An 11,660-nucleotide genomic window follows, 5' to 3' on the forward strand; every position below is an offset into this window, starting at 1 on the left:
GGCATCCGCTGCAGCTCATCCTTTAAAACTGGTTCTTCATTTTCTTTCTGCACCTCTATGTTCTCTTTGCTCTTCGATTATCCTTTTGGTTTCCAATGTTTAGGGTTCATGGGTGATATTGCCTTGCTGATTGTCTACTTTGATACTGGCCTTTTCAAATCCTGTCACTGGTTTTGTACCTTCAAAGTCCTTCCAGGGTGACTTTCCACCGTGAATTACCACCTGAAAGCCAGCATTGCGGGCAGCCAGTTCAATTTCTGCTTGTGATGCAACACTGTTCTGAACTGCTGGAATGTTGTTGGGTTTTATCATCTTTCTTCTTGACGTTAAGTGTACCAATTCTCAGCATCTTCTGTCCTCTTTTTGGCCTTCTTGGTGCTTCCCTGCACAGTTTTCTTCAAGAGGTTTGAGTCTTTCTGTATGGCGTGCTTTGATTCTACATTTCTGGAAGTTCATCAAGCCCCATTAATTTTGCAATTACATTTGGAATTCTCGCCTTTTCCATTTTGGATTGAGAAGAACTTGAATAGTTTTTTCTGTTCTGAAAATGAAGCTGGAGTTTGACATTGGAGCTACTCTTAACTGATAGCCTGTGAGGTGTTGATTGTTTTTCAAAGATGAAATTAGTAGCTTCCGAAGGGTAAGTAAGAGCTGCGACCTCAGCTTGAGATCATTCCTTGCAACATCTGGGGTGCCATGATAGTTTCTTGAGGGCTTGTCGAATGAAAATTGTGGCCGAGCCAGCTGCTTCTGCTCAGCCAAATTAACAGCATTGTCATCTTCATCTTCATCCTCCTCAACAGTGATCCGACTTTTTCTTCGTGGGGTGCTCATGTACTCCGAAGCATCCTGCAGGTTTATAAGCATCCGCAATGATTCTTCCAAATCTTTGGCCCCTTCAGTAGTTCATTTCCAATTTCCATTGAATATCTATCAAATTTCAGGCCATTAGAGCATGCTGTAAGGATCTGATTTAACTTTTGAGCCCCCCTTGATATCTCTTTGAGATGGAGATGAGAGAGGGTAGGGAAGTGGCTAGTTGAAGTATGCCTGTCTATGCTATTTCTTCTTCCCATCTTCTCATAGTCCAGTGATCGCCCCCAATCTGATTCAGGAATGCCAGAATTGAATTATTGCCCGACGAATCCATCATGCTGAGTTTTCCTCCATCTCAAGGGCAAAAGCCAAGCTAACAAATCTCCAATTTTTCCTGTGCTTTGGCCTCTCCCAAAAGGACAACCTGTTGAGAAGCTTCACCAGTGGTGAATTTATTGCCTCCTTATACCTTTTCTGCGGCGTCCCAGGCCTTAAACCATCTGTTGGAAACAATAAATTGTAACTTAACAAGTTAATTCCCTGTATTTAAGTCTTATATATATATATATATCAACAATTAAACAAAGTTCAGCTTTGAAAACTTACAGTTTCAGTTGTTTTGAAATCCTGGATCCTCGGTAGTTTTTCTTTGCATACGAATATGCATCTGTTACACACAGCAGAACAAACGCTGCACTTAATTAAACATTTCTATTGTGATTGAACATCTAATTTTCATTAGTTTCATTATAAAATAATCATAGAATTATCTTGGTCGATGTACATCAGTCAATAAAGTCCAATACATTATAATTAAAGTCACGTTTGCAGTCTTTTCCTCTCTTAATTTTCTTTGACTAAAACTAGCCGATTTTATTGCTGGTGTTTTTCTTCTTCTTTTTTTTTTTTTTTCAGGCAGAGTTCCAGAACAAAGTACTACTCTGAACCTTCCGACTTTGTTAGTTATTAAACTGAAACACAATCTAACATTTTACCATTTGTGTTAAGAGTAGCTTTTCTCAGTATTTTATTACGTATATATGTCGACAGTAGAGACTGAGAGTAAGAATGCAACATGTAAAAGAATTAATTTCCCTTTTGAATTTCGACCTATCCTTCTAACCTGCGTACTAAAAGGCAAATGGTACCGGCTACTTTTCTAGTTTGCTTGAAGCCATGAAACAAGAATCATGATCCTGAGAAAAGCTAAGTTAAGATTCTTGTATCCGTGGAACTTCAATATGAAGTTGTCCTATGAATGCATTCTCTTCTTGGTTTCTAATGCAAAGATTTGTAGAATTACTTACCTGCAACTGTTGTGTTATTTGTTCGGTTTGAACTCTCAGTGGCAGCCAGTCGTTCTTTTCTCAACCGGAGATCATCTAACAGCTTCTGTGCAAAGTCTGATCTCTTCGCCATCTCGTGCTTGGAGCTGAAACGGGAACCCAGTTCCTATCTCTAACACTTCTTCTTAACCCAGAAATAGCATAATGTGTTTTAATTACATTGTTTTAGGAATATTGCTAGTGCAGAGAAGAGAGGATGAGAATGAGAATGTTTGTAATTCCTTTTCTAGTTGGGAAGGTTCTTTCAAAGTTGGGTGTGGTGGGAAGTCCAGTCCAACGCGATAATAAAATGATGTTTGAAATATTGACATGGGAAGATTGACGTGAACGTCAGTTATATCTGCGAGTGGGGGTCTCTGTTACATTTCCACTGTCCTGACTTTGATTCTAATCCAAGCAATTGCTGATGTTTCAAAGAGCTTCCGCTTCAAGCCTTCTTTACTAGCATATTTCCTACATCTCCTCATTCCATTTCTTCTCTTTATATATCCATGATGGTTCAGATCGGATATATAGATGGGTAATGCACATGCAAGAAAGAAAGAAGAGAATTTACAAACAGTAACCACCACTAGGTGGTCTAATGATAAAATAACAAAAATTTGAATAACTTTTATTAAGGTAATTTGGTCTAAGGTTGGTTAAAAATTAAGAGAAAAAAGGTGTCCAATACTTAAGAGAGTAGGTGGAATGAGTTGGACTTATTGCCTGTAAAGAATAGCATTAATTAGGGTGTGGACTAAAAGAGTTTTTGTCTCCACGCACATACATGAGTAAGGTAAACTATGAAGCAACTAAAAAATTTTCATGGGCAATCTCAGCATGAAACAACTGGGTTGGGATTGCAGTGTTTTGGATTTTGAACTCACAACCTCGCAGGTGAAAACAAAAACAGTGGGTTGAGAGTGAGTATCAACTAATCAAATCAATCAAAATATGGATAACAAGCAAATCCTCGTTTGGTTAAGCTCAGGTTGTTTATCAGCACCATCAGTAATTAAGATCGTAAAACAACATTAACAAATGGGATTTTTGCACTTCCCGAGCTAAATCTTATCTAAACCAACTCTAATTTTCTTTTTTTGTAGTCTCCCAACTAATTTCTCTTATCAAAATCCACGCAATCCGTGGATTTGTTGTGTGATTTTAGTGATAAAGTCCAAAATGATAAAAAATTTGAGGTATGTATGTGATTTATTTGTATATTGGACATATAAGGTATTCAATGACTCTAATGATTAGTTGAGATCTACACAAGCTGGTTTGGATAACCCGATTATAAAAATATATACAGTAAAATCTCTCTAGTGTCATAATGTTGAGATCAAACTAATTTATTATCATAAGGAGGTTATAACTTAATAGATATATAGTTATATTTTGATTTCTTATTTTATAATTCACGTTTTAATAGTATGTATTAAGATTTCAATTCATTGTTTTAGTAGTTATTACTGCAATTAGACAAAAAAAAAAAAAAGGGAAAGAAGAAATAATCCTAAGGATGATATTACGAAAATACAAAAAGTTTCGTCCCAATAAGCTTTGAATATGCTTGAGAAACTAGAAATATTTTGGCTTCAACAAGATATTCATGCTAGTGAGTTTTACGTACTATACCCGTTAGTTAAAAGATACGGTAATAGCTCTAAAACATAAATCCTTGTCCCAAACAATTTTAGATAAATATTTTATTTCATCTTAAACCTTAACGTAACTTATATTTTTTTGTACTATACAAATAATTATTATTTCGTAGAGGTAATTTTCTTAAAATGGGAATTAGAAAAATTATAACTTATTATAATGTGAAGTTTATTTTTATTTATAACTATCCTAAATAAGGACTACAATTTTTTATGACTATACATAGATTATTCCTATATAAAGGATTATTATCGAGAGGTTTCACTGAATGTATATTGTAAACGGATGGGTATTTTTTAATATACCGCCCATTTGGGAAACCCGAGGACCTAACCAACAAATTTTGTAAAATTTTGTTTGATTAAATTAATTTATGGTACAAAATTTCACTATCAACTTATGAAGTCAAGTCTTGAGTATGAAAATTAAAACAAAAAATTATAGGTAATGATACCACGTAATTTGTAAATACACTAAGGTAGCGCAAATTTTTCATTACTAAAAAAATAGGATTACTATTAAGATAAATTATCTTGAAGATTAATGAGGGAATGTTATACTAATATGTTTTGTTAGATTGGTGAGTATAAGTAATTAATATGTTTGGTTGAAAGGAATAAAATATTATCGAAGGAGTTTATACTGAATTGTCTTTGTTTGTTAATATTATTATTATGTTATTATTACTATTATTATTATTATTTAGAACATTATTTTTAACCCTCTATATTTGAGAATTTAGCTTAATACTCAAACAACAAAAGTTTAAAATTTAACAAAATGCACCCAGTCACCTAGGACGACTGTTGGCTGATGATGACAATCATTGGGACAATGCACAAGTTAGGGCTAGTTAATGAACCAAGCCGCTCGAGAGCCGGCTCGGCTCGACTCGACTCCGGCTTGTTAACGGCTCGGTTCGTCTGATTACGAGCCGACAAAACGAGCTGAGTTCGAGCCATACAAGGCTTGGCTCGTCAGGCTCGCGAGCCGCGCCTGGCTCGAAAAAGTGGAGGGTTTTTTTGAGAATTTCTAAACCATTGGGATTTAATTGAAAATAATACAAACAAGTTTTAAAAAATAACAAAATGGCCCCGTTATTAAAATCCCAAAATCACGAAAAATCCATCAGCAGTGAACCCTTGCCGTGTAATTTGAATCAAACTCCTCCCAAAGTGTTGATTTTCGGCCAGATCTTGTTCATCTTCGTCAGCTTCGCCGGATATTGTTCATCTTTGTCGGACCTTCGGCAGCCGTTGGATCTTCGTCATCGTTGTCATCTTCATCGGATTTTCGTCAGATCTAAAGTGGATATCGTCAGTTCGTCATCATCATCGTCAGATCTGAAGTGGATATCGTTGGTTCGTCATCATCTTCGTCGGATTGTCGTCGGACTTTAATCGGTCAGTAGGGGACTTTAATCGGTCGATTGAGATTTAATTGTTTGTTTGGGGTTTCTTCAATTTTATTTGGAGATGGATGCTGCCCAGACAAAGTTAAATTATGATTTGCATTTATTTGAATTTCAGACATTGGAGAACAAAGAAACGCAAGCCAACAGAATTTGAACAGCCCTCTGCCTTTGAAAAATGAAGAAAATAATATTAAAAAAATTATTTTGATTTGTTATTGATAAAAGAATAAATAATTTAAACAAAAGAAAATGGAGGTGGGCAGTCAGACGACTCAGACTGCTGCCCAGAGAATTTTTTGTAAAAAAAAATTAAAAAAAAAAACAAAATTATTTGGAGATGGCTCGCGAGCCGCCTCGAAATATGCCTAATCCATTACCGAGTCGAGCCAAGCCATATAATTTCTGGCTCGGCTCGGTCTAGGCTCATTTACTCTTCCCCTCTCACAAGCTGAACTCGTTAAGCCGAAAACTCGGCTTGGCTCGACTCGACTCGATAACACCCTACGCACAACCAACCAAATCTGGCCGATCGTGCATCGATTTGGCTAGAAAGCCATATCCATTATGGCCATTAACAACCATATCCATGGTTGTAAACGGCCACAGATCTCGCCGTTGTGGATCTGATCATTTTCAGCCAGATCCACGACCATTTGGCCATTTCCAACCTTCGATCTGGCCATAAACGATTAGATTGGCACACAATCAGCTAAATCTGGTCGGTCGTGTGTTGTTCTGACTACTATTGCCAGTGGTCGACAGTCGGCAATTGTCTTGGATGGCTAAGGGTATTTTAGGTTTTGTCCATGTAAATAGTGAGGGTCTTTCTATCCAAAAAATTAATATATGAGATTAAAGAAGTCAGTTCGCACATTTTGGCTAATTGTTATTTAGTAGACATATGAGGACATTTGTGACTAAAATGTTTACTAATTAAGGGTAAAACTGGTATGAACAATTGATTTCCCCGATAATAAAAAAATAACATCATTTCATATGAAAATCGAATTATCCCTTATATTACCTACAATAATTATTATTGATATTGATCGATTACCGGAATCTTTGATTACTTTATACCAAAACGTAGTAATTACTGAATTAAAAGATAGATTATTGGTATTATCTTTTGTGACTTGGAAGCAAACGCTACCTAAAACTTATACACAGTTTAAGAAAAACTTATTATTTTAAATAAATTCTAATATTATATTAGTTAACAATATATATATACTCATATGCTTAACTTAGGTTTGTTTGTTAGAGATACTTAACACAATTAGCATTTAATTATTTAACATAAAAATTTATGGTGGTTTTCACAATATTTTTATCAATAATTAAATTAAAGTAAAAAAAAAAAAGAAAAAGTATACAATACTAAAATAGGGTTAGTACCATGTACTATATTATTTTAGACGGGAAAATAACAAAATAATAATTTAATCCCTCAATATATATATATAAAAAAAAAAAAAAAAAATTTGTTAGATTTTAGTATCTAAAATTTTTCATAACGTTGTGGTTCATATTAATGCTATTTTTATCTTATCATTATCACTACCTTAAACGTGTATGGATTACATAAGGCCAAGTAGGCAAACAAGGTGTTAGCTTTAAACGTGTATGGATTACATAAGGCCAAGTAGGCAAACAAGGTGGTAGCGTTAAACGTGTATGGATTACATAAGGTCAAGTTGCCAAACAAGGTGTTTAGCTTTGATTTTTTCGTCCAATTGAAAAAGAAAAAAAAATTCATTTTCATCGAGAACCTTCCTCGAAATAATAGCCGTCCATACCTTGTCAATTACAACACGCTACTGACAGCCAGACAGATACCTACTAATATCGCGCAAATCCAACCGTCCACCATATAACTCGTCAAATCATAAAAGCCGTTGGATCATCTAGGGTTCCAATTTAAGTCGGTTTTCATGTACTATAAGTCACAACAACCCTGATACCTCATTTCAGTCGGCTCTCTTCTCTCTATTCAGGACATGCTAATTATCAGATCTGTTTCTTTTGCTTTTGTTTCTCTCAAATTTCTTTATAGATCTGAACACATCGTGAAATGATCTATCGTTTGGTCATGCCTTCCAATCGAGCAGATCAAGGTATGTCCACGAATAGATCGTTTGATCCGCTTTTGCGAGGTCATGATCCATGGACAGTCTTGTTTCCAATCGAGTAGATCTAGGTATGTCCAAGAATCTCTTTATATCTATTCAATAATTTTAAATTAAGATTTAGCTGTTTTTTTTTTTTTTTTTAAAAGGTCTGTATATTCGATCGATTTATTAATCTTTCAATGATTTACTTATTGTTCTACTTTCACACGTGCAGGCTTATGCTGTTTCTGGAAACGGTCTTTGGATCTGGACGAAGGATGGACGGATTTTATGTCTGCCCTACCTGTGCGTATCAGATCAGATCTGCTGAAGCTGCCTTATGAGACGGGATCGAGATCGTTATGGTGCGGTAGATCATAGAAGCTGTTAATAGTTGGCAGGAATTATAGTAAGCTAGACAAAGGTTGACTTATGCTGGGTAATTTATTCACAGTATTGTTTTATTATCGTTGTTATGGTTTTGAAGAAGTTATGTGTTGTGAGGAAGAAAAAAATTGTGGCGTTGGAAAAGAATGTTATGGAAAAAATTATGTGATAGTGAGCAAAAAAAAGAGAGGTAAGATTTGTGAGGTTAAGATGTGAGAGATGAATTTACGCTGTGTGGTTGTGATCGACCTTTGCCATGTCAGGTGCGCTTGCATGGCAGGTCAAAAACCCTAATAAAATTATTATTATTTTTGTTTTCGGGGGAGATGGTACGGGGGTTTTATTTTTTTTATCCCCGGCTCTCCCCCTTGCTGGTGTTCTTGCCTTTTTTTTTCCTGTGTTTCCCTCTTTGGTTTCTTGCTGCTTGACTGAATTGTTTGGTTCTATGCCAAACATGCAACCACTTACAGTCTAAAGGCAATATAGATTTCCCCACACAGTTTGAAATTGATCAGCACACAGTGCAGGGCACTCTTCGCGAAGGAACAATCCCAAGGTACAATCCACTGACACATAAGTTTAATTTGTCTTCTCTTATTTGGCTCATTTAGTACATAAAGAATGGTAACAGGCATCGCATGTAGTATGACAATACTTTTAATTATCTCAGCACACATTTACATATTGGCTCTTTTAACAATGCTCATCAGAAGTCTATTTCCATATTGCGTATATTATTTTAAACACAATCTTTTATCGGATATATGACCAACCACTTTATCACGCAAAATGACTATTAGTAACATTTGTCTTAATTATATCATTTTGAACTTACCTGTCTACTGGCTCTAAGAAATCACTTTTTAAGAATATTTTCAAGTTGATTATCACTTTGAAAAACCCTGTTTATCGGCCACGTCATTTCTTGTCTTATATACCTAATCAGTCTAAATTATCATACATAATCAGTCTAAATTGTCATTCCTAATCAGTCTAAATTATTATACGTAATCATACTGATTTATATTTTAATAATCATTCTAAATCTTATATACATTGTGGCTAACATTTTATCAATCTGCGATCTCTTCACTGTGATCTTTGCCAAATTTTATGTTCTAGTATAGCATAGCCATACACAATTTTTAGGCTGTCATTCAGTTCTTATCTAATAAACTGAAAATATGTGAAATTAGCATGGGTATATTGAGAGTAAATGAACCTATAAATCATGGTACGGGCAAATAAATTATATTATTACCTGTTTCGTAATTCAGTTTTTTGGGTTTATAAGGTGTTATGAGATTGTCAAATCAATTATTTTTGTTATGTGCGATTTTAGTGTGATGCGATAAAAAACGATACCATTTTCTTCTGTGTGATTTGGTCCTGATATTCGTTGTTGGACCATTTTAGTTTATGATTTTTGATGTCTATTAATTGGTGGGGGTTAGGAGCTGTTGTACTCTTGAAGGTCTTGTATTTGTGTATCATATTGTAAGGGGATGAAGCTTGTTGTACCTAGCATCTGAGAACTTTATCGTTGTGAAGATTCTCTTTTGTTGGATGTGGAATGATACCAGCTGGAGCACCGCGGTGGAAAGATTATTTCTGCTTATGTTGGTTGTCAAGGTCTTGTCTTGGAGCTGCTTTTGGACGCGTCAATTATTTTATTATATGAGGTAAATTTCTGGTAATATTTGTAAATTATGCTAATTAGAGAGTTTTTTATTTTAGCAGCATTAAGTTTGATGATTTATCATTACTTGCAGGAATATGATGCCAAATATTTGCATGTGAATATCTGATTTTGGATACCGACTGATGGAACCATCTTCCTGGCGTGGTCTACTGCGCGGCAACTGTTGAAGAAACTAGTAATCCACTCATACAAGGTTCCATCGCTTTCAGCAGGCATTTTACGGTGTTTTTGGCTTGTTCAGTTCTGCCTCATAATGTTCAGTTCTGCTATGATCGGAGAGACATTTAAGGTCTACCTTGTGACATGTCTCATCATGTCTGGCGACTAAGAGCTTGCCTTCTGGTTTCAGCGTGCTTTCTGATGGTTGCCTTTTACATGTACCTCTGGCGACTGTTTTTTGCTTTTGATTTAATCTGTTACATAAGATCTGACAAGAGTAGTGCAAGGTGAACTTAATGTTTTCTCTTTCGTTTGTTCGTAGTAGTCGTTCGTGTTTATTGGCGGATGCTTCATGTGTAACCAGTCAGATCGGTTCTGATGTTTTTATCGAAAGTTATTTGCATAATTATGTTATGTTAATTTGATTTTTTTTTTTAAATAATACCTGTTCTATTATTATTACCGTGTGTTGTATATTGCAGTGTTGGATTTCCATTGGTGATGAACTGGAACTGCAAGGGATGTCTATCGGAGTTTTGGCTATCTGATGTCCTAATATTTTTGCTTGTAGAGGTAACCATTTGTTTGTTATTCTGGAGATCTCGTCTACGAACTTGTTCAATTGTTTATTTTTTGGGCTTTTTATTAGTCTGTACTCCGCCGCTTAAATGTGGTTGTGTAGTCACGTTTTTTGCGTATAACTAATTATGTTATTTCTCTATAGTATGGTTGGGTTTTCAATTAGATGTAGGTTGCAATACCCAGTTTTGTTGAAATATTATGATGAGCAAGATGTGTGCAAATCCTTAGTTGGCAAGCTAATGCAATTTTGAGGTTTTTCTGCAGGTGAATAATTTGCCCAACTGGAGGTTGAATGAACGATAGATATGTTTTATGAAAATATTAAATACTAGCGTCGGAATTCGCAATGACGAAAGACAGTTTAAATAATTGTTCTTTTGTTTGCCTTATTAAGAGTTTAAAAATTATTTCTTATTTACTTTGATGAGGCAGAAATCTTCCTGATGTTGAACATTTTTCCCGAAAGAAAATTTTATTCACGTCAGTATGGTATTTGATGTAGAAGTTGCTAGGTAATTAATTTTTTAACGTGTTTTTAAAAAGTTATTTGAAGTTTAGCGTTTAGTAGCAGTGAAATTTCACGGTGGAAATTATTTTTGTGAAATGTTTCAAAAGAACGGAACGCAATAACTAACCTAAAGCCCAGGTTTAACACCCGGATTAATAAACTAATTATGTAATCTAAGGCAATAATTTAATGTGGAATTCAACTTGGGGTTATTGTTGGAGACCAAATGTGGAGAGGATTAGGTTCATGATGTGGTCGATAATTTTATGTGGCATTGCTTTTATTTCGGTAGGACGGTAATATTGTATGGGTAGACCCATAAGCTCAAATAGGCTAGAGCGCTCAAACTCTTTGTTTGGGAGGATGGTGGTTCGATTCCACCTGGGTCTTCTTAGTTTAGATATTATTTGTACAAACTTTTTTACTTATTTATTTTCACAACTGCTATGTATTAGTTTGTGATTGGTTAAATTGGTAATGGTATTTGTCTGTCAAATGCAAATTGGCCAATTTCTATTGGAAAGTATTAAAAATATCAGTCAGCTATTCGTTTTTGGAGTTTTGGTGTTTAGCTCGCCTTTTCTTATTGGAAAGTATTACAAATATTCTACTATTATGTTTTACCTAAATCTAAATTTAAATATCTATTTAATATTATTTGTATAAATCATCTAAAAGTACTAAAATTTTAGAATAATTTTTACATAGATTATTATTCATTTATAAATTTTATTTTCCTTATTTTAGGGACGAAATTGTATTAAGAAATTACCATTATTACTATTCTAAAAAAACCTTAATAATTAAAATAATATGTTGTTATCTTGAAAAATATACCCTTAAATGTGTGTGCTCCTGTGCAGCAAAAGATTGAAGACTTAATTTGAGACAGAGAGCTCAAGTTCCGAAGCAAGTGTACTATGTTTTTGTAGTTAGCAAATCAATATTGTTAGGATTTTATTTAAGGGAGAACGACTTTTTCACCGCT

The 11,660-nt window shown here is 34.7% G+C and overlaps 1 long non-coding RNA gene across 5 annotated transcripts; it reads left to right on the top strand.

Moving 5' to 3' along the window:
• Positions 1-7,355: 7,355 nt before the first annotated feature.
• On the top strand, positions 7,356-10,582 carry LOC116122049. 5 transcript variants are annotated; one of them, XR_004126825.1, is made up of 5 exons: positions 7,356-7,423; positions 7,570-9,403; positions 9,494-9,975; positions 10,065-10,155; positions 10,429-10,582. It is a non-coding gene; the product is annotated as an uncharacterized LOC116122049 (long non-coding RNA). The 5 variants fall into 5 exon arrangements; XR_004126827.1 differs by having other exon boundaries at positions 9,494-9,869; XR_004126828.1 differs by lacking the exon at positions 10,429-10,582 and having other exon boundaries at positions 7,570-7,773; positions 8,192-9,403; positions 10,065-10,295.
• Positions 10,583-11,660: the final 1,078 nt, after the last annotated feature.

This window comes from Pistacia vera, unplaced genomic scaffold (genome assembly GCF_008641045.1).
Source record: "Pistacia vera cultivar Batoury unplaced genomic scaffold, PisVer_v2 Contig1301, whole genome shotgun sequence".
NCBI lineage: Eukaryota > Viridiplantae > Streptophyta > Magnoliopsida > Sapindales > Anacardiaceae > Pistacia > Pistacia vera.